At 37.4% G+C, this 23,176-nt stretch overlaps 2 long non-coding RNA genes across 2 annotated transcripts in view; one reads left to right on the forward strand and one right to left on the reverse strand.

The window, feature by feature from the left end:
- The window catches only part of LOC126926057 (uncharacterized), a 114,182-nt gene that overhangs the window by 71,431 nt on the left and 19,575 nt on the right, over positions 1-23,176 (forward strand). The gene's annotated exons all lie outside the window — the stretch shown is intronic.
- On the reverse strand, positions 12,150-13,334 carry LOC126926064 (uncharacterized). Its single transcript, XR_007714246.1, has 2 exons — positions 13,212-13,334; positions 12,150-13,118 (listed from the first exon to the last, which is right to left on the reverse strand). It is a non-coding gene; the product is annotated as an uncharacterized LOC126926064 (long non-coding RNA).

The following is a 23,176-nucleotide window of genomic DNA, read 5'->3' on the forward strand; positions in this document are numbered from 1 at the left end:
AGTCTAAGTCAAACTCAACTTACTCGTCCACAGTCCAAGTGGAACTCCTCATGTACTTTTCTCTGTACCCCTCGGGTCAACTATATTTTGAACCAGAGCTGCACAACTATTCCATACCTCTGTTAGGTAAAAACGTGCATCCCGTGACCGTGACTATGTTTAGCGACCAGATGTCACTTCGAGCCCAAGCCTACTGTCATAAATCTCGGGCAAACATACTCGGATTAAATCATAAACAACTACCTCTTTGTTAAGAATTTTTTATCTTAATGGCCGAAATAATGGTATAGAAACACTAAATTTACACTTAGAATTTATATTAGAACAATTATATATTTGTTCGATAAGCGATTGCAAAGATATTCATCGATACAGACTTGCACGCGTCTCAGCACTTTCTTCCGTACCCGACTGTTGACCGACTGAACAGTTTACATTCATTTGTTTTCGAGACGCACACACATACTTTCACACACTGCTATTCACATACAAGTATTACTACTACGCATCTAACCTAGCCTAGCACCTAAAATTATACGTATCTGAATAATTATTGAAGTATAGCTATAATAAAAAGTCTAGACTAAAGTATTGAGGATCTTCCCAAAAATTCCAAAGGAAAGTCTCCGATGTTCTTTCATCCCCGACATACGTATACACACACCTACACATCATGAACCGGTTCTTCAGAAAAGAGAATGAACCGACGAGATGGAAACGAACAAATTTCCCATTAAATGCAATTACCATCGTCATCGAAGTTCGACTTGTTTGATGGAGGTGAGCGCGAACGCGTGCCACATCCTTCTTTCTTAATTTTCTGAAAATCCGCTCTGATTTTGCCCGACCGCTGGCCCCAACCACTGTCGTTCAGCTCTTAACCTGGCCTGATATAACCGAGAAATAAATGGAAGCAGAGCGGCGCGATTATCAAGCCGCGATGCAGATGAGGTGGGACGCGAATGGCTGCGACACGCCGGCCCGGAAAAAGCGGAAAATAGTTGCTGTCGAAGCCACGTGACAGCAGGGTATATCATTGACTGGTCCTTTCGATTTCTCATTTCCTGCGGGTCGTCACACCGATCGATGACTGCGAGCAACGTCGCTGCTGTGTATCGCGCACGCGAAATGCGTTGCGGAGATCTTTCCTTTTCTTTTTTTCCATTTGGTGGAATTTTTACCATCAATTCTCATTGAGAATTATAAGTAAATTATTTTGGCGTGGTACTGTAACATTGCGAAGGTGTTGTAACGACGCGCGTTATGTTTAACGCTACAATGCCGAGAATTTGAACGTTCACGCGTGTATACGAAACAGCGGAGAATTTTATGTTTCGTGGACGATGATCGATCGAACGTGATATGAGTTTCGCCGGCAGATCGGCCAAACCTGTGCGGGTAATACGCATTGCATGATTCGGCTTGGCTCGTGATAGATCGCGTTCAAACAGCGTACGATCTTCTTGTGTACACTTCAGACAATTTTCTCCTTTCGTTTTATGTTACGACGACCAGGTTTTCTTTAAAGAAATCGATAGAATCAGAATAGGAAATAGTATTAGGTTGTCCGGAAAGTTCCTTTCGTCTCACAAGGTGATAGTAGATGAACGAGAATTTCTGTTTTATATTATTTTATTGAATTAGGTATGATGCATTTCGTTCTATTTCTATTATTATGTTTGTGCATAATTCGATAAACTAATATAAAACAAAAAACATTTCCTTATAAAACGAAAGAATCCTTTCGGACAACCTAATAGGATTACCGGAGAAATTTACTGGAATCTAACAGAGAATTGACTATAGGACCTTTCAAAATTTTCCAATGTGATCTATTGCAGATTAGTTTCACGCGTACGAGTGTTTGGAATGATAGAAAGTTACAAAGACAGATTTGATATTGGAATGAGAATTGAAGCAGAAAATATTTGCAATTTCGTTTGTTAAACAATACGACAATAATAAACGTGTTCTTTACTTGTATCGATTTAACAATCGTATTGTTACATTTACAATTAAATATTTATTGAACTATATTTTTTATTAGTAGTATAAAATATTGTATATTTATTTATTTAATTATATTTGATATTTTTAGTACATTCAATAAGTTGAATAAATTTTGTTGAAATATACAATTATTTTATTATATTTTTAGAGGTTAGGTTACGATGTTTAATTAGGTTAGGTTTAAATACATAATTTTTCTAACATTTCAATTAAAATTTAAATTATGATCTGTTTCTATTTGTTGGCTTGGCAACTAAATGATTGCGGATTTTGTCATTACTTGCTTACTGTCACTTAATTGTCAAGCCGATACTTTAAGATATTTGGCTGCAGGTTTTTGCCTGATTAATTACAGAGCAGCTGTTGAAATTCATAAGGACAGGAACGACTGAAATATTGTATGATTTATCTGGAAGATTGCCCATCGTTACTTTCATATAAATGGTCCGCGAGTTTGATTTAATTAATAACGATGACGCGGTATGTAATATCCATCGCGGTTGCGAGGTGTGTTGTGGCTATCCCATCGATTCAAATTAATTCTGTTAATGGCTGTTCGTAGAGTTAGCGATCCTTCGCTATTGATTTTCACGGGACCAGCAAACAACTTCTTCTCCAACAGTTCTACTTGCAATTCTTATTCGATATCATATAAATAAAGCGATTCTTTCATTGGTTATTCCACAACATTCTTCATTTTCTTTTCTAATTCGTTTTTTTTTTTTCTTTATTATAATGCTATATTATAATTGAGTAAATTAAGTGATTGCGGATTTAGAATTACACGGGAGCTTATAACTAGCGTAAGCACGTCGTCTTATGGAATAAAGCGAAATTAATAACAGTCCTATTCTGTTTGTTACAGCATTCGCATACTATTAGTCAATTGATGGAAAATACATCAAATGTCGTATTGTCAAGTATCTGGTGACTTTACATGACTAAAGACCCTCGATACTATGACAATTACATACAGAATCTGATAAACAAGCGTCGTATAATTTTTTTTCGATGAACAAATAATACGTAGAAAATACGTATATAGAGAAAAAGAAAAGTTGTTGTTTCGAAGAAGTAGGTTATCACTTTACCGACCGATAGCCGATTAATCGGCTTTCCGTCGCCGACGTTTACCGACCGATAGCCTATTAGTCGGCTTTTTGTCGCCAACGCTTACCGACCGATAGCCTATTAATCGATTCTTTATCACCGACAATCTTTTTCATTATTTGAGCAGTAATTTGTAATTTAGTACTAAAGTACCTTGCTCAGTAGCGTCAATTGCGTTGCTCTGTAAGTTGCCACAGTTTTATACCAATTTGAAAAACTTACCGTTCGCTATGGACGAAAAGTATGGTGTTGGAGAGTCTAAACCGAAACAGAGCCAGCGCCAGGGAGAATCTGCGACTGAGATGCCGGTCGGACGTGCGTATGCTGTTGAATCGCTAGCGATATCTTGTAAAATTTCTATTAAAGAAAAACGTATTATACACACATACAAGTACTATTGGTTGGCAACTAAGTGATTGCGGATTTTGTCATTGCCACCTAATGATAAAATCCGCAATCACTTAGTTGCCAAGGCAATATTTATCACGAACTAACAGAAGAGGAAATATCCTGGAAAAATAAGAAAGAGAAGAGTTCCGCGAACGAGGAGGTCGTTCCGCCGTCGTTCGAAATTCAATAATTACGGCCGGATAGCCAGGAGAATTCGTAGAAATTGGTGGAAGCGAAGATACGTAGCAGTGGACGCGATCGATCGCCACTTTATTAGTTTTCAATGGCGCGACGAGCAGCAAAGAAAGGGCGAAAGAGAAACGAACAGGTCCATAATAATATCGCGCTCGATCGTGCATCCTAAAAATGCAGCCTAAGGAATTGCGCGGTCTGCCGAACTGCGAAATGAACCGAGACACTTCATTCCCCTTTCTACCGTATCGTCGTTCGAGAAGGAAAAACTTAAGGAGCCAATACGGTTCGTGGCTGGGCCGGTTTTATCAATAAAAATATTCGCATTTCTCTTTGCCCGCGAAATTGATACTGCACGCCGCTTCGCTCTATTTCTTCGCGATATTCCTTTTTTCCCTTCGATCCGCTCGGTTTTGATCGGCTTTCCGTTATTTCCTCATTCGAAGTCTTCCTTGTGCTAGAAACGTATACGACGCGAGTTTTATCTTTCGATTTGCAAGTCGTCCGATTGATTATGAAACGTAGAACTTCCAGATTTGGTAGAAATTGCTCAAGTCGCATGTACCTTTTGCTATATTTTTTTTATGCTAGAACGTTTTGCAACAGCAGCAAATTTCGCCCATTTATCCATGAAAATTGTTTAAAAGTAACATGGAACGTGAGCAGAAGTCGGTGATCTCTGTCGTTTTTCAGAATTTCGTTCAGCGTTCAATGTATCGTATTGTTAAACTGTTCGCATAACGAGGATTACAGTGATATGCAGGTTCTCCGGAAATTAATTGTTCGTTACATCGTGACGTGCCATTTCGAAGCGTAGATGTGACTGTTTGTTATTTGTTAGCCAGGCTTTTGTTCTCGTCGTTCGTTTCCTCATTTCCTATCAGAATTATGTCGTAATTAAATGAATGTCTTATTTTTGGACTTTATTTCTGTAATTTATTCTACAATTACCAAGTTGCAATTTAAACAGCAAATTGTAACCACTGTTTACTCTTGACGAGTATACTCGTCAAACACTCGTCAAATTAAACGACTGTCTTATTTTTGAATTTTATTCCTGCAATATATACTACAATTACCAAGTTGCAATTTAAACAGCAAATTGTAACCACTGTTTACTCATGACGAGTATACTCGTCAAACAATCTTCAAATTATAAATGACTGTCTTATTTTTTAATTTTATTCCTGCAATGTATACTGCAATTACCAAGTTGCAATTTAAACAACAAATTGTAACCACTTTTTACGCATGACGAGTATACTCGTCAAACACTCGTCAAATTAAACGACTGTCTTATTTTTGAATTTTATTCCTGCAATATATACTACAATTACCAAGTTGCACTTTAAACAACAAATTGTAACCACTTTTTACTCATGACGAGTATACTCGTCAAACAATCTTCAAATTATAAATGACTGTCTTATTTTTGAATTTTATTCCTGCAATGTATACTGCAATTACCAAGTTGCAATTTAAACAACAAATTGTAACCACTTTTTACGCATGACGAGTATACTCGTCGAGAACAGCGTTCCTTTTGCCACTCGGAGACTCAGCTCGCTCGTTCAGTTTCTAATTCAACCTCGCCTTTAATCAATCTTAATTCGATCACGGTCGAATGGAATCCGAAGGCGATAGAACACGTTCGACAGAAGTCGGTGAGAAAATTTCCTTCGCGCGTCTTTTTCCTCCAACGCATTCTTATTCCGCGGGGTGCGCGCGATAACGAGTCCGTGGCCACGAGGCCGCGACTTTTCTCCTCGAATCTCGACCCAGTTTCCCATTTACAAAGGACCGTCACGGAATATATCCTCGTTTAATTCCAGCGCGCGACGCGGCACGTCCGCGTGTGTGCTGTACGACCTGCACCGGCCATCCAGCAACCGGCAGCATCGAATCGATGAAAGTTTATAGAGACTGGCTGTATAAACGACCAGCAGGCAACCGATACAGCACCCGCAGTCCCACGAACATCCCTCGAGCGTCGTTGCGTCGATCTCCTCCTCGTCCATAGTTGAGGACGCGCAACGTTTTTCGTTACCGCTTCGTTTCCTCCAGCGACGACAGACTTCCCCGATGAGTGCGTGATTCGCTTAAAATTCTGATATGGTAAACACGGAGAAAGTAGAAAACACCATGCGGGTATTAAAATTGAAGAATTTTGATTTTCCATTGGAAATAGATAGAAGCTTGGAAATAGCAAGCTGTTAATTGTATAGTTTGTTTAAAATGCGTCATAGCACTTTTGAATTATTGTCTGTCGTTAAATAACTTTCTCAAGTGACACTATTTTGGAAATTGCACGCTTTTCTCTTAAACTTGTTGAGATTTGTGGCAGAGCCACGTGTAGTTGTAATATTATAAAATTTCATTTGTATTTTCCTTTGTATCTGCTGTGCAACTTGCGATTTATCAACGCTTATGGTTTAGAGCAACCATACTTGTAAATATCGTGTGGTATTTAATTTGCTGAACACAGCAGAATTGCTTTCCTCGTTCGTCGATTCGAAATTGTTGGAAATCGTAAAAGTAGATGGTATCATCGTTACAGTCTGAACACGACAGCCCTTGTGGTGGGAAGGCAGCAATTTAAAATTCACCAGTTAGGATAATGCATGCATGTGCTGGAGCAAAAGCGATATTTTCAAACGAAGAGAATTTTACTGGAGAGACCGCGACCCAATTGCAGCGTAAGTGAGACGAGGCAATTTCGCGTCATCTGTTAACGAAAGCTCGTCTGATATCGACATGTTTCGCCTTGTTTAAAGGGGACAATTTCCTTCAAGGTCGAATATGTGTCCAACGCAAGACTTTCCATGTACAATATACTTATGACCATATAAATGTCGCTGTCGCGGAGAACACGAAAATAAATGGTATTTATCAGGCAACGTCGTTTTCGATTTATATCTGATGCTTTAACAGCACAGAGATTTTATAGCAGGCGATGTAATAGATCGGATACATTGGGAACAAACTGTTTCTCTTGAATTATTACTTCGTCAAATCCAGATGTAAATGATTTTCAGGAATTTTTCAACCGCGTCTGCGAATTAAAACACGGACCATCCATCACAACTGTGAATTAAATCAACCCGTTTAATATTTATGTTTCCTGGCATTCGGAAGTCACGTTGATCAACTTTGTAAATCGAAGGGTAGCGCAATGTGACAACGTTACGAACGTTGTTTCATAGATCTGCCTTAGAAAGTAGTTCATTTATATGATAAACTAGATTTTGATTGTGCTTATGGTTAAATCCTTCGTTGAATTTCAACAAAATGTTAACCAGTTGGCTGTTTCTCACGAGTATGCTCGTCACGAAGGAATGTCAATATTTTCCGTTACGAAGAATATACTCGTCACGAAGGAATGGCAATATTTCCCGTTACGACGAGTATACTCGTCACGAAGGAATGGCAATATCTTGCGTTGCGACGAGTATACTCGTCACGAAGGAATGTCAATATTTCCCGTTACAACGGGTATATTCGTCACGAAGGAATGGCAATATCTTGCGTTGCGACGAGTATACTCGTCACGAAGGAATGTCAATATTTCCCGTTACAACGGGTATATTCGTCACGAAGGAATGGCAATATCTTGCGTTGCGACGAGTATACTCGTCACGAAGGAATGTCAATATTTCCCGTTACAACGGGTATATTCGTCACGAAGGAATGGCAATATTTCCCGTTACGACGAGTATACTCGTCACGAAGGAATGGCAATATCTTGCGTTGCGACGAGTATACTTGCCACGAAAGAATGGCAATATTTCCCGTTACGACGAGTATACTCGTCACGAAGGAATGGCAATATCTTGCGTTGCGACGAGCATACTCGTCACGAAGGAACGGCAATATTTTCCGTTACAACGAGTATACTCGACTTTCTTAAAATACGAAGAAAAGGCATGCAGATAAGCGAAACACGTGTGTAGCGAAAGTAATAGACTATTCGAAGTAATTACAATTACAATAATTAGAAATAATAATAGCTGAAGGTTACAAATCCATATTAATTATTATTATTTGCTACTATTTGTATCATCTACCTGTTTGATAGATCAGCCTACAGAAGTGAGTCGTTTAGAAGCGAGCCACCTCTGACGCCCCTAGTAATTCAGCATCATTCGCTAATCGACCTCTTTGATGATTAATTCGTCGCTTATTCATCAGCAATCTGACCGATAGCTCGCCGAATTCCGAATTAATTTCCATTTGCAAACGAAAGATTCTATGCACTGCGGAACACGGGCATGGATATTGGATAAACAGAAACAAAGAAAAAAGGAACAAAAAATGGGAGAAAAGGGCGGCAGGAGGAAGAAAAATGACACGTGTCCGCATCTAACCGTGGAGAAATGGTAGAAACGTGCTCGAAACGTAGAAACGCAGAGGGATGATCGTCAACGATGGGGCTGACGCAGAAGGCAATTCCGCACATTCGCGGCCAGATCTATCGCTAGTTAAGTGTCGCAACATCGGTATCGGGGAATACGTTGTTAAGCCTGTGCCACACTCGTCCATACGTCCAATCCCCACGTGAAACTTTTCGCCGTAGCGGCCATGCGACCCGATACTCGATACTGCGTAATTCAATTGAAACTGTGCCGCGATCGAACGACCGGAGTTGCCTGGTTGTCGATTAAAAAAGGAAAAGAAAGGTAAAAAAAGGGCAGTCGTTGGAAGGAAAAAAATGGGCACAGTGGAACTAACCGGCGCGACGCAGCTATCTCGACGCAAGCTACTCGAATCGTATTGTATTTGTATCGCAGACGCGCCTAATGATCGACTGGTTCTACGCGCCCTCCTTTTTTGACAGTGTGTTGCTTTCACAGAATCGTAGAATTTCACTGCGCTTATGGTTAAATCCTTCGTTGAATTTGAACAGAATGTTAACCAGTTGGCTGTTTTTCAAGAGTACACTCGTCACGAAGGAATGATAGTATGTTTCGTTACGACGAGTATACTCGTCGAATTTGCTGTTTTAATTTGTAATTGTAGTAAATTGCAATGATAAAACTAAAAAATAAGACATTCGTTTAATTAAAACTTAATTCCATATTATAACAGCCACACATATTTTCTGTCTGACGAATATACTCGTTGTCGCTTACTTTTTTCGGCACACTCTACGTACACAGTTTTCAAAGAATCGCAACAGCCAACTGGTTAACTGATTACGTGATAAAAGTATTTGTTTCCAGAAACAATAATTGGCGAAACGAATTGCGCATTATTTAAGCTTCCAGAAAATTCCATAATTTTATGAAATAATTAATGACAGCAAATTAGTAGAATTCCACTTATCTGAACTTATCTGCGAACAAATAGTTCACATAACTCAAGTTTGTTGATTCCGCTTATTACTACGATTTTCCCCTCAAATGGCAGGAATTTGCCATTAAATAAATAGATTCGATCGACAGCAGCCCATTTAACCGGACGTTAATTGGAATTTCGTTTTCGTAAATGAAGTTCTACCGTAACACGTTAACCATTCGAGTTAATCAAGAGCAGATTCTCTTGGATCATGCAACTTCGTATTGAAATTTACGACCAGATGGCAAGAACTGCGATATCTCGAATCAGTCAGCTGTACGTACATTCGTTGCTTTGGTTCGATGGTAAAACAGCCTCAAAAGGATTTCAGTGCATGGCCCTTTGCTCTCGAGAAATTAATCGAGAAACGGTGTTCTTGGTGCAGCAATTTCTTACGTTTCAAACCCTTTCTCTTACAATTTCTATCCGGAAAATTGTAAAAACATACAATAAATGAATAACGTTAAAAGAATTTATAAAGCAGGAGAGAAAAAGAAATTAATTCCCCCAAGACCACTCGCACTCAAATCCTTTCCTCACTGTTTTACCATCAACCTGGACCATGGAATACACATACGGTCAACTCGTTGCGGATTTCCCGATTCTTGCCATCAATCTGCTTGTTAACGTCTCGTTGCCAGTGCAACGAGCCTCCACTGTTTCACTTTGCCCCAGGTCGCTTTGCGTTAGACAGTGTGCCAAAGTTTTAAGATTATACGCACAGTTTTTCCTCGAAATAAGCGACCCACCCGGTAGGTTGCTTATTACGACTCAGCTATGCTATTCGGCTCGACTCAGTCCTCGAACAGGACAAGAAACAATACATCAGAGTCGCTAGTATCGCAATGGGAACGTTCTTACAGATATTCTATTCGTTTTCTACCAAACGACATGGCCATGTTCATTCGACCATACAAATTTACGATTTCTCGTTTGCTTTTCGAACGAAAGAGATGGAACATGACGAGAGTAGCATGTTATTTAGCAATTAAGTTAGATAAATTTACCAAATGTGACAGCGCGCCGAATTTGAGAAGCTTGGAAATTATACTTACGCGAACATTGTTGTTATTTGAGACGATGTACCCGCGCAGCTGGAGGCGATGTAGCGAGGTCGTAAAATCGGTCAGGCGTTGAAGGAAAAACATGGTTGAAGAGCGAAACACGTAAGTTGAGACATTTTAGGGGAGATAAGCGGCTCGAGTCTTGTTCAGGGCCGACCATGTCAACTCGTAACTAGTTCTTTCTTGCGAGTAGGTAGGTCGACGGTAAAGAATTCCCTGGCAACCCTGGTCACGGTATGCAAACGACCCTGAGTGCGGTTAGATCAATCGGTGTCACCGTTTAACATTTTCATTTACGACCTCGCTGTGTATATCGCTGCCAGCTATGCGAGACTCGCGCTGGTAGTTTCTGAGACACGTACAGACAGTGTCACGTATATTCCAAGTGTACGAATTTTTTACCTACGCTTAACATTTTGCACAGTCAGAACGTTTTAGAGATGAAACGAATTTACATACACCTCTTGGCCAATTTTCTATTTAAAAAAAGAAAAGAGGAATCTGAAGAGGAAAATGGTACCGTCATATTTGCCCTGAGTTTTTTTTCCTCTTTTATGTCTTGGAACAGTGTGGGTACAAATCGGAACTTGAAAAATGAGTTGGTAGTACAAATGCAACTTGATAAAAGCAGAATTATTTTTGCGAAATTGAACGATCAGAATCGACGAGTTGCAAGAGAAAAGATGGAATTTGAGGTAAACGAAAAATTGCCCATCCAGAAATTGACTATCGTCTAATTATTTAATTAATAGATTTTGCCATCTAAATGGCTAGTAATGTTTAAAAAAAAATTTTTCAAGCGAGCAAAATTAATATTTTCTCGCTTTGAACATTCGACGCGTGCTCAGCCTTCACATTCTCATTGCTCAGCCTTGCAACATCGAAAGTCTCAGCGGCCTGTCTCCGGGACATTTTATGTTCGAGCAGTAGCTTCACAACCGCATTCGAGTTCTCCTCTGTCCATTTTGCTTTCTTATACATTGTAATTTCAGAAATTTCTAGAAAAAGAATTAAACGAACGTCTTCTAATTTAATTGCGGTTGCCAATAGATTGATCTTGCAAATTAAAAGATTTAATCTGTGACGATCGACAGCCGATTTATCGGTACTGGTTGAAGCGTGGTTATAGATCGTAATGTACGTAAAGTACGAAGAAAATTGGGAAACTGCGACTGGTAATTACAGCTCCGGACATTGTGATATTATGTAAGCTGTGATATATCAGCCATAGATTAAGTTTAGATGTTATAATCGCATTGCTAGAATGAAAAGTAGGGATTATACCGCGAATAAAGTGAAAAAGGTAACAACATATTGTGATCGTTGTAAGGGCCAGCCGGCCCTCTGTTTTTTTTTAAAGTAGCGTAAAAAAAGGAAATAATTATATTCAGTTTACAATATTCTGATCTCTAAAAAATAACTATTTAATAAAAATATTACTAAAAATAATTATTTATGGTCGCCACTGTATGTACAGCAATGGATGCTGCGCAACACTCCCATAAACAAATTTCTTCATTTAAATTTCGGGCCAGACTCGTGTGAGCCACCGGTGGCACACGCCGTCTCAGGGGACAGACACGCGTGACTCACCGATGATGCACGCCGGCCTCAACATGTTAATAAACTAGACGTAGTATACGTAATAGAACAAAATCATTTGCCTCTGCGAGTAACGAAATATCAGCTGTAAGAAATGACTTGGACCCATAGATATTTTTCTTCGTTTAAATTTTGGGCCACTGCTGGCCCACGAGGATATACAATGTTCTACAAAGAAAGAGAAGATTGAAAAGGAAGCACGAAAGACAAAGAGAGGCAATGTCGTATTGCAATATATTTTAACAAATACAATCACGTGGTGTAAAAATGTGTTATTGTTCTTGGCAAAGAGAATTGAACAGACGCAAGTAAAGAAGTTTATCCCTGGCCAATCTGACTGTCAGATTTGTTATTCGAGGATGCTTATCAAATTCAAATACGCATCCATCTCTGACAAATCCCCTTCAAGATGTCTCGTACCTAATACCTTGTCGCAACTTATTGTTAGCTATCGCCTTTTTCGCATTGAAACTGCCGTTGAAGCTGACCTGGATCGCTGGAGATCGATTGGATCCGATCATGGAGATTTTCGGAGCATCGGCCAAACACGAAAGAACACAGCGACTGCGTATTATCTGCGTTTCGAATATTTCAAGCGCAGCTCCGGCTCATACCGTGTCGTACGCTGGAAACTTGGCGTAACTCGGTTGAAACGATAGGCGGATCAAACGATTGGAATGGTCGCGTGGTCCTCGATCGCTGGGTAAACAGCAGGAGAAAGAAGAGGAAGAGAGAAGCTGAAACTTGAGAATGTAAAATTTGACAGAAAGTTGGGCGGAGTATTGAAATATCTGATCCATTTAAGTTTCTGAAAACGATGGTGGAAACTGGGTGACGCGAAATTCTCAGCCGCCATCTATCGCAACGATTGCTGGCGTGTCAGCCGACTTTTGAATCGCACGGAATACTCGAATCAATCACGTCGATTACGTCGCGAAACGTCAGCTGGCCGACGACGAGACGCGCGTCACAAGCTGGTAGCCGAGTCTTATTAAAATTTGTTTCTTATCTGCATCTGCGTCCAGAGTGCTCCTCACGTGTTCTTTAGCGCTTGTGGCTCTTGTCCTTCGAAAGGACGTCCGCGTTATTTCGGTTTCACGCCATCGACGATAGTTTCACGCTACGAGACAGCCGACGATTCATCGTGCAAGCATCAAAAGTCATCGATGATACAGGCAGATCCTATAATGAGCTCTGTATGGTGTTCAGCTTGCAAGGTTAACATGGAGCCTGTACAAAATTTGAAAAAGTAACATGGAGCCTGTACAAAGTTTGAAAAATTAACATGGAGCCCGTACAAAGTTTCTAAAATTAATATGGAGCCTGTACAAAGTTTCCAAAATTAACATGGAACCCGTACAAAGTTTGAAAAATTAATATGGGGCCTGTACAAAGTTTCCAAAATTAACATGGAGCCTGTACAAAATTTTAAGAAGTAACATGGAGCTTGTACAAATTTTCCAAAATTAACATGGAGCCTGTACAAAGTTTCCAAAGTTAACATGGAACCTGTACAATGTTTGAAAAATTAATATGGAGCCTGTAGAAAGTTTCTAAAATTAACATGGAGTCTGTACAAAGTTTCCAAAATTAACATGGAGCCTGTACAAAGTTTCCAAAATTAATATGGAGCCTGTACGAAGTTTCCAGAATTAATACGGAGCCTGTACAAAATTTCCGAAATTTACATGGAACCCGTACAAAGTTTCCAAAATTAATTTTCACAAGAAAAGAAGTTAACTCGGGTTGATATCAAATAGAAGCAGATACGAAAGAGTCTCAAGGATACATGAAGACCTTGCGAAAGGTAACCTTACTGCCTAAAGAACACAGCCCAGAAATGTTGCTTAGTCCTAGCCTCTGGCTAAAACAACCTAATGTTAAGTTGTCTGAAAAGTTTCTTTCGTTTTATAAGGAAATAAACGCACAGTGGTTTTTGTTTTACATTAGTTTATTAAATTATGAAATGGATCATACCTAACTCAATAAAATAATATAAACTAGAAATTGTTGTTCACATACTATCACCTTATGAAGCGAAAGAAACTTTCCGGACGACCTAATAGAAACCATAGTCAGAGTTAAGGACAGCAAGAAATCAGGCAAATGGAAACATGGATTGCCTTAGCAGATTAGAATTCAAAAACTGACTAGTCAGAACTATAGATTATGTTAGCAAACGTTGCTGGTGTTTGAAGACTGACCAGTTGCAACTACTGTTAATATTAATCAGCCAATAGGACAAATGGCGTAACACGTGAAGATTAATGTTACAGAATAAGAGGGGAATATGCAAGACGTTTTATTTAAACTATTTGCTCGTGCAATGGAAGAAAGAAATGGCGAAGAAATCGTAGAAATCCACAACACTTGGGACCATACAATGGGAATTAAAAATTGTAGCAAACCAACAAAGTGTAGTATTAGAAACTACAATGGAAGATTAGCTACAAGCGGGAACTTCTGTATATACAAACTTTGGACAATTATTAATTACTATATGCAGTTACGTATATTTGTATATTTGTTATAAAAGTGAAGATTTTTATAGATTTGTCGAATAAATTTTATTTGATCGTAATCGATAATACAGGCTGCTTAAGAAATGAACACGTATTTCATGGCACAGTGAAAATTTAGCGTTCTCCTTTTTAGGATTTATTTTTGAGAATTTTGTTGCTCGCACACGTTCACGCTTTTTATTTCTTGCGTGAATTTCTCCTATTTTTATATCACATTTATTACGCAGTGGAGAAAACATTGGAGAAATATACAGTGACGTACAAAAATACTTGAACGCTCAGGTTGTCTGAAATCGAGCTTGTCACTTGCGCTGAACGTCTCAGTAGAAGAATCGCGAGTAGTCACAGATCACTCAATTGCGTGGAAAGATTGCAACAAACCACATCTGATATGTTCGGATATTTGACTGACCGATATTCCGCCACTCTCGCCACAGGAAACTTTAATATAAAGTATAACAAATCTGGAAATTAACACACATTAATCTCGATAATATTGATAAAGTTTCAATAATTTACCCAATCGTCGTCAGTTTCTCAATTTTCTCGTCTAAGGTTCTTAGCATGAAAACGTCACCAAAACAACGTCTCGAGCGATTTCAATTTCGTGTCTCGTGTTACACGTTGTATACATTGAAAAATAGACCACGAGCTGTAATACACTGGCGTATCGTATTACACTCTGTCGGTCTCATATTTCACGTGCGTTATCGACTGCGATCTGCAGATCTTAGCGACGTTTTTACCGATCAGACAAAAATAGCTCGTGAAACGAAAGTAACGCGCGAGAATATACGGAATAATTCTGAAACGGTTCGAATTGGCTTCGCTGCCTTCCGCAACAACGAGACTGTTCCTTGTGATATCGAAACTTCGATTTGTACGTGGCTGGTCGCCATCGAAGAAGCGATTCACCAGCTTACGATGGTATCCTCCGTTAATAGAGGCTGGCCACGGTGAACTTTTGATGTATGTAAATGGATGAATAATGGCCAGGTGAATATGTAGATTGCAGGATGACAGATCGAGAACTTGCTTGCATCCACTTTAATGATTTATGGCCGGCTATTATCCCGAGACTTTGTCTTGCTTCATTTCTTCGCCGACGCTAATCACGAGATCTTGTGCAAGTTTTTCGTCGCCGCTGACAATCAATTCCAATTAACTTTCGGCAGAAGAGAGGTGTATGGAAGATTCTACGCTGAAAAATGTAGGACGATCTGGATTATTCATGTTTAACGAAATTTCAATGTGGTAGCAGAAATATTTTTGGCATTGAAGGAAAATCATTGGCAGGTGAACAAATGCAAATTTTTGTGTATATATATACATTATATTGCATATTAATATTGTTATATTTTCGAAGATTTATTTTCACATATAATTTTCATGTACAAATATATAAATTTCGAAATGCAATATACATGTCTAATGATGCTGTTTAGTAATCAGGTGTGTAATGTTAATCGTTAAAGTATAAAAAGATAAAAATTGTTTGGTATTAGGTTGTCCGGAAAGTTTCTTTCGTTCTACGAGGAAATAATAGACGCACAGTGTTTTTTTGTTTTATATTATTTTCTCGAATTACGTACGATCCATTTTCTTCTGTTCAGATAAACACATTTCACAGACTTGGTTTTCACGTTTGTATGGAAGTGTAAAAAGCACGTTTGCGAAAGAAAGACACTTTTCAGACAACCTAATACTTTGTAGCGTATCTACGATAATTATCGATATTTTGGGAAGGGAGGGGGATTTTTATTAAACTTTAAAATCTTCAAATTCGCAAATATGCAGGTTTCCAAATTCGTTGATATTTAAATTTTCAAGCTCGCTAATCTCCGGGTTTTCGGGTTTATTAATTTCCAATTTCTCAAATCTTTGAATTGTTGATGTCGTCAAGTTTTTAACCAGGTCACTCGTTAACTTGAGACTTCTACATGTAATCCCGAAATTAACAGATAACGAAGGAGTAGACGTTTTTAGTCCTTGCAAACTATAAAATGAACGTACGACGTTAGTTATTTTGATAAAACCGGAGCGTGGAATTAATAAATAAAGGATTAATAATAATTTAGTGTACTTTTCTTTCGTTGTGAAATTAGATTAGCCAGACTAATATTGGACATTTCTACTTGAAGCTTGCACAGAATATTAAAATAACATCCTCATTATATTAGACAAAATAATCCAATCTAATTTATTCATGCAATAAAAGTGTTAAATTGTGACATTTAATACATTTTGCATAAATACAGTTAGGACATTCAATTCGATATTCAACGAATTCAATGTACCTTATTTATTGTTAGTTTAAGAAAAGATTCTGACGTCAACGTTAATAATCGAGGAATTTTTCTGAAACCTGTATCTTCATTATCATTCTGATAAATTTATTGTAAATATATAAACAAGTATATTTTCTCAGTTGCGTTACTATGAAATTTTTATTTATTTCCTAAATGTGAAAGGAGCAAAGCTCTTTTAATATTAAAAGACTGAAATTAGAAATTCCACTTTTTCCCCAAAAATCTGAATTATCCTGACGATATTATTGTAATAAATTTAATAAATTATTATTGTAATAAATTTATTGTAAATATATAAACAAGTATATTTTCTTAGTTAGGTTATTATTAAATTTTTATATATTTCCTAAATATGAGAGAACAAAGCTCTTTTAATATTAAAAGACTGAAATTAGAAATTCCACTTTTTTCTCAGAAATCTGAATTATCCTGGCCATACCACCATAACTGTAATTTCACTGTTATCTCTAACTAATTAACATTGATTTAATTGAAAAATTATAAGTTACAAATAATTGATTGAATTTAATTACCGTTCATTGCCACTTACTCAAAACGTGCAACGCAAAAAATACTGAAATGTCAATTTTCTAAAAGTATTGGCTTGGCAACTAAGTGATTGCGGATGTTGTTAATACCACTTAATGACAACATCCGCAATCACTTAGTTGCCAATACACAGCTCGAACATGTTCAAATTCAAGCAGGTATAATTACACATATAATTATGTATAATTTCGTAATTTATATAATAAATCGTATAATATCGAAAACATAACGGAAGAGAGTCCTCTTCAATATCAAAATATACTAAAATTCCAAGTTCCATGTTGTCGCAGACATGTCGATCTTCGTAACGAAATTACAACGACGTTAATTTCAATGGTGACGTATTTACGTTCCTTGGCAATTCCATAATCTTACGCGATATCGTTTCGCAGAGAAAGACAAGTATTCTACGAAGTACTGAAATATCAGTTTCCTAGAAGTACGCAGCTGAAACAAATTCAAATGTGTATAATTAAATCGCGTCTCGGGTTTCGTTGAATTCAGTTGCAACTCTTGCAGCCACTGGGAACGCGAAGAAAAGGGAGGAAGAGGACATCGAAAGGGAGCTTTCCGGCTCAAATTTCGAAAAGCAACATAATATTGCGGCCATGGACACGTACGAGTATTTCCTTATACGTGTGCATGTTAATACACAAACGTACACACACAGACGATAGATAACGATCAGTGTGTAGGAATATGCGCGCGGCCAGTGTGCTACTTTTAAAGCGAACAGACACGATGAGTATTACGCCAGCTTCTATATAATCCGCAATATTCACCGTGTACGACTACTCTATCGCCGAAACACTGACCATTCACTTGCACCCACGCAGACTTTTCCCACTGTGTAGATTGTTAATATTTAATACGTCTGCTACATAATACCAAACGCGTATTTACCTCTGAAAAGCTTTCAGGGTGGCTTTAAATACTCCGGCCAGATTTACGACGCTCTATAAGCAAATGTTTCGTCGCGAAAATTTCAATACGTCATTAATACGTGTTTGCTAACGTTTCTGCAGATTGCGAGTTTTTAAAAAATCCTAAATATCGCGCACGTACGACCAGGTCCACGTACATGTTCCACCGATTACGCGTTAGAGTTCCTGTTGCAAGCTCTGGTTTCTGTACTTACAGGGGAATTCCGGTGACTGAGACACGCGGATTTTCATGAAACTTTGCAGAATTATCGGTGAAACCTAGTTAAAAATTTCACCATAATTTGTTTTTTGCTTTAAGGAAAAATTGTATCTCTTTCGATGCAAATGATAAGAGATACCAAAAAAATGGTTGAGATTAAAGTTTGAGCGTGTTCAATTCTTAGAGACGAGCAAAATGTAATTCTATCGAGCTACGTAGTTAACTTTGATCGTTGCGAGTTGTATGGATAAAATGATTTATATTTGGAATTGCATTTTTATATTTGCGTTCTCAGTCGACGACGAAATCTGTACGAGAAAATGATGCAGCTGGATCGTAAGAGTTAGATACAAAGATTTGTCTCGTTTAACAAATATGTACAAATAACAGCTACACGTATTGCAGATATTTTGTGTAGCATGTTGCAAACTTATATTCGCAAGACTTATATTGGGCTGGCAACTAAGTGATTGCGGGGTTTGTCAATAGCATCTAATGACAAAATCCGCAATCACTTAGTTGCCAGTCGATCTTAGACACGAAAACCATGGAAACGGTTGCTGCGAAAAGGCAACCTTTCAGACTTATTTCTCAAGTCGCGAATTTGCATACTTAAAACATTCTATTTTACACTGCAAATGTCTATTGAGCTGGCAACTAAGTGGTTGCGGATTTTGTCAATACTACCTGATGACAAAACCCGCAATTACTTTGTTGCCAGTCGATTTTAGACCCGAAAACCATGGAAACGGTTGCTGCGAAAAGGCAACCTTTCAGACTTCTTTCCCAAGTCGTGAATTTTTCTAATTATAAACATTTTATTTTACACTGGGAATATTTATTGGGTTGGTAACTAAGTGATTGTAGGCACGAAAGCCATGAAAACGGTTGCTGCGAAAAGGCAACCTTTCAGACTTCTTTCCCAAGTCGTGAATTTTTCTAATTATAAACATTTTATTTTACATTGGGAATATTTATTGGGTTGGTAACTAAGTGATTGTAGACACGAAAGCCATGAAAACGGTTGCTGCGAAAAGGCAACCTTTCAGACTTCTTTCCCAAGTCGTGAATTTTTCTAATTATAAACATTTTATTTTACACTGGGAATATTTATTGGGTTGGTAACTAAGTGATTGTAGACACGAAAGCCATGAAAACGGTTGCTGCGAAAAGGCAACCTTTCAGACTTCTTTCCCAAGTCGTGAATTTTTCTAATTATAAACATTTTATTTTACACTGGGAATATTTATTGGGTTGGTAACTAAGTGATTGTAGACACGAAAGCCATGAAAACGGTTGCTGTGAAAAGGCAACCTTTCAGACTTCTCTCCCAAGTTGTGAATTTTCCTACTTAAAAAAAATTCTATTTTACACTGGAAATATGTATTGGGCTGGTAACTAAGTGGTTGCGGATTTTGACATTAGTTTCTATTGACAAACCCCGTAATCACTTAGTTGCCAGTCGACCTTAGACACGTAAACCATGGAAACGGTTGCTGCGAAAAGGCAACCTTTCAGACTTCTTTCCCAAATCGTGAATTTTTCGAGTTGAAACATTTTATTTTACACTGGAAATATCTATCGGGTTGGCAGACCAGTCTGCGAGGCAACCTGTGAACTTTTCGTAAAATTTCCTCCGTAAGGCGCTGCGATTATCCGCGCGCAGGAATTTCCCTGTGCCCGCCTGCTCGTCCTTGGTTCAACTGGATTGCGGAAATTGGATTAACGAAGCGGCTAGCCGCACACCGGCATCGTCTGATTATTTCCAATGACAAATGAGCCGCAGAGGCCTGCCGTTGTGGAAATTCAGGTGGATACACTTTGCCGCTGATAGTGTAACCGCGACACCATTGCTGGATGCTCAGGCGTTCAGCTGCGAATAAAGACGATGCCACATCTCGTGCCCACATATATTTCGTTTTAGAACCGCAACCATGGAAAGGTATTACGGACGTGATGCATTATGAGCGCGGAACAGTCCGAAACTAGAACAATATTTCCTGGATAAATTTTGCCTGGAATACGAGGTCACGAAGCAGGGAAAGAAGATGCTAGTTGAAACTGCTGGAACTTGCTACTCGCTGCCACGGTCCACACGAATAACACTACGAGGTTGATTTAGTGTATTTATACTATCGGCCGAAAGTATGAAACGCGACCATCCACTTGGTTATTTTGCCACGTGGTATAAATTTAATTCATTAGATAATTAAAGGGGAAAGAACGTATGGCGGTTTCACTTTACGTTGTGCTATTTTTGCCGCTAGATTTTATTTTAGCGATTCGACCTTCGTACAATTGATTTTTCGAACTGGAATTCGAAAATACACGATCGTAAGTACTCGGTCGCTTGGAATTGGATTTTTCATAAGCAACTCTGTCATGAGATATTCAAATCGTCATGATCCTTAAAAACATGCGATTGGCCGTAAGATTTCGATGTTGAGTAATTTAATAAAAATGAGATATTTCGACAATTTGCTGCACGGGCAAGAAAAAGTTTGTAATAAAAATAAAATGAATAAATATAAATAAAAATAAAAGTTTGTAATAAAAAATAGCGATTAGTGAGAAGCATAATTAATCTGTCTGATATGAAGAAATCAAGTATTAAATATGCGAGCATCGTTCAATTTTCAATTCAATTTTCTCGACAGTCGTAGGTGAAAATGAAGTCCTTGCGTAGAAAAATATTTCCAGCAATTTATTTCTGATTTGCAATTCGATTTACATTGGAATCCTCTTGTAAACTGCGATATTAATTAACGAGTTTAAATGTTGCAAACTGTTTATAAAGCGTGCACCTACAATATGTCGCGTTGTTCACATTGTACACATTTTTTTCATAACAATTATTTATATTTTTTTATTTGCTCGTTTTATTCCGATTTGATCAGCGGATGTTGAAAACATCTTCAAATTTACCTTCAAATTTACCAAATTTTATATATAGAGAGGGCGGGAAGGATATATATTTAGTAGTAATAGTATATATTATTATATATTTAGTAGTAGTAGTAGTATATATTTCAATTAACCTAAATTTAATTGTTATATTTTTTATATACAGAGGTTGGAAAGAGTATATATTTAATAGTAATAGTATTATATATTATTATATATTTAGTAGTAGTAGTAATAGTATATATTTCAATTAACCTAAATTTAATTGTTATATTTTTTATATACATTCAATTTTTATATTTTATATATATAGAGGGTGGGAAGAGTATATATTTAGTAGTAGTGTATATTATTATATATTTAGTAGTAGTAATAGTATATATTTCAATTAACCTAAATTTAATTGTTATATTTTTTATATACATTCAATTTTTATATTTTATATATATAGAGGGTGGGAAGAGTATATATTTAGTAGTAGTGTATATTATTATATATTTAGTAGTAGTAATAGTATATATTTCAATTAACCTAAATTTAATTCTTATATTTTTTATATACATTTAATTTTTATATTTTATATATACAGAATGTGGGAAGAATATATATTTAGTAGTAGTAGTAATAGTATATATTTCAATTAACCTAAATTTAATTTTTATATTTTATACATACAGAGTATGGGAAGAGTATATATTTAGTAGTAGTGTATATTATTATATATTTAGTAGTAGTAATAGTATATATTTCAATTAACCTAAATTTAATTCTTATATTTTTTATATACATTTAATTTTTATATTTTATATATACAGAATGTGGGAAGAGTATATATTTAGTAGTAGTAGTAATAGTATATATTTCAATTAACCTAAATATAATTTTTATATTTTATACATACAGAGTATGGGAAGAGTATATATTTAGTAGTAGTGCATATTATTATATATTTAGTAGTAGTAATAGTATATATTTCAATTAATCTAAATGTAATTCTTATATTTTTTATATACATTTAATTTTCATATTTTATATATACAGAGTGTGGGAAGAGTCACAATGAACATGGCTCTTGAACTAATAAGTTTCAGAGTTAAGTAAGTGACGTTTATTCCATAAAAGTATCTCTCTTCCCAGTCTACAAATTTCGCTCCAGGGCGATGATCTTTCTAGCTACACAACTACACGCATAACGATAATCCTTGTCATGTGTAGAGAATATTATTCGCCGTATTAGTCGTCTCTATCCGCTCCTCTATTTCATCTACTTTAAGCAGAATATTATAGAGCAGTAGCCTCTGTGCTGCCTGAAACTTGCAGCGGTCTATTTAACGAAGCAGCCTTCAGTGTACGGAACTTGCGGCTATTCGGAGGTGCATGGACAGTTAACGAGGCAAGACGCTCATACGCGTGTGGTAGAATTATTGTAAATAGGATACACGAGATACTTTTCTATATTTCATAAATATAATGGGAATTTTGCGCCCATGTCTATTAACCAGTTAACTGTTTCTGACGAGTATACTTGTCACGAAGAAGTGACAGTGGTTTGTATTACGACGAACCCTGTCAGTAATAAAATTAAAAAATGAAGAGTTCGCTTCATTCGCGACTTAATTCTATATTATAAGAGCCACACTTTTCAAAATTTTCAAACAGATCGCAACAACTAACTGGCTAAGGATCTTCTGTCTGTTTGCGTGTTCGCCACGCGCTAGCGAAATTTGTCTTCGGCTTTTTCCTACGCCCTGTACAATAAAAATACAAGCAATAAAATTTCATCGCATATTTATCAGTTTCTTTTATCGAGAAAATTAAAACGCGTGAATTATTACGCGCCACGAGTGCCAGCGATCCGTCTTGGCCGGCCAATGAAGGAAAGAAAAGCGTTTGAATAAGTAGCGCGTGAGTGGGGAGATACTGCAACGAAAGGAAACATGGCGGATATTTCTTCGTCGATGTTTACCCGCCCCGTGAATACATCGTCGATGAACGAGAATTTATCTAGCGGAATAATGCGGGTCGTTGGGCGAGTGGCTCAAATGTC

This window comes from Bombus affinis, chromosome 17 (genome assembly GCF_024516045.1).
Source record: "Bombus affinis isolate iyBomAffi1 chromosome 17, iyBomAffi1.2, whole genome shotgun sequence".
In the NCBI taxonomy this organism is placed as follows: Eukaryota; Metazoa; Arthropoda; class Insecta; order Hymenoptera; family Apidae; genus Bombus; species Bombus affinis.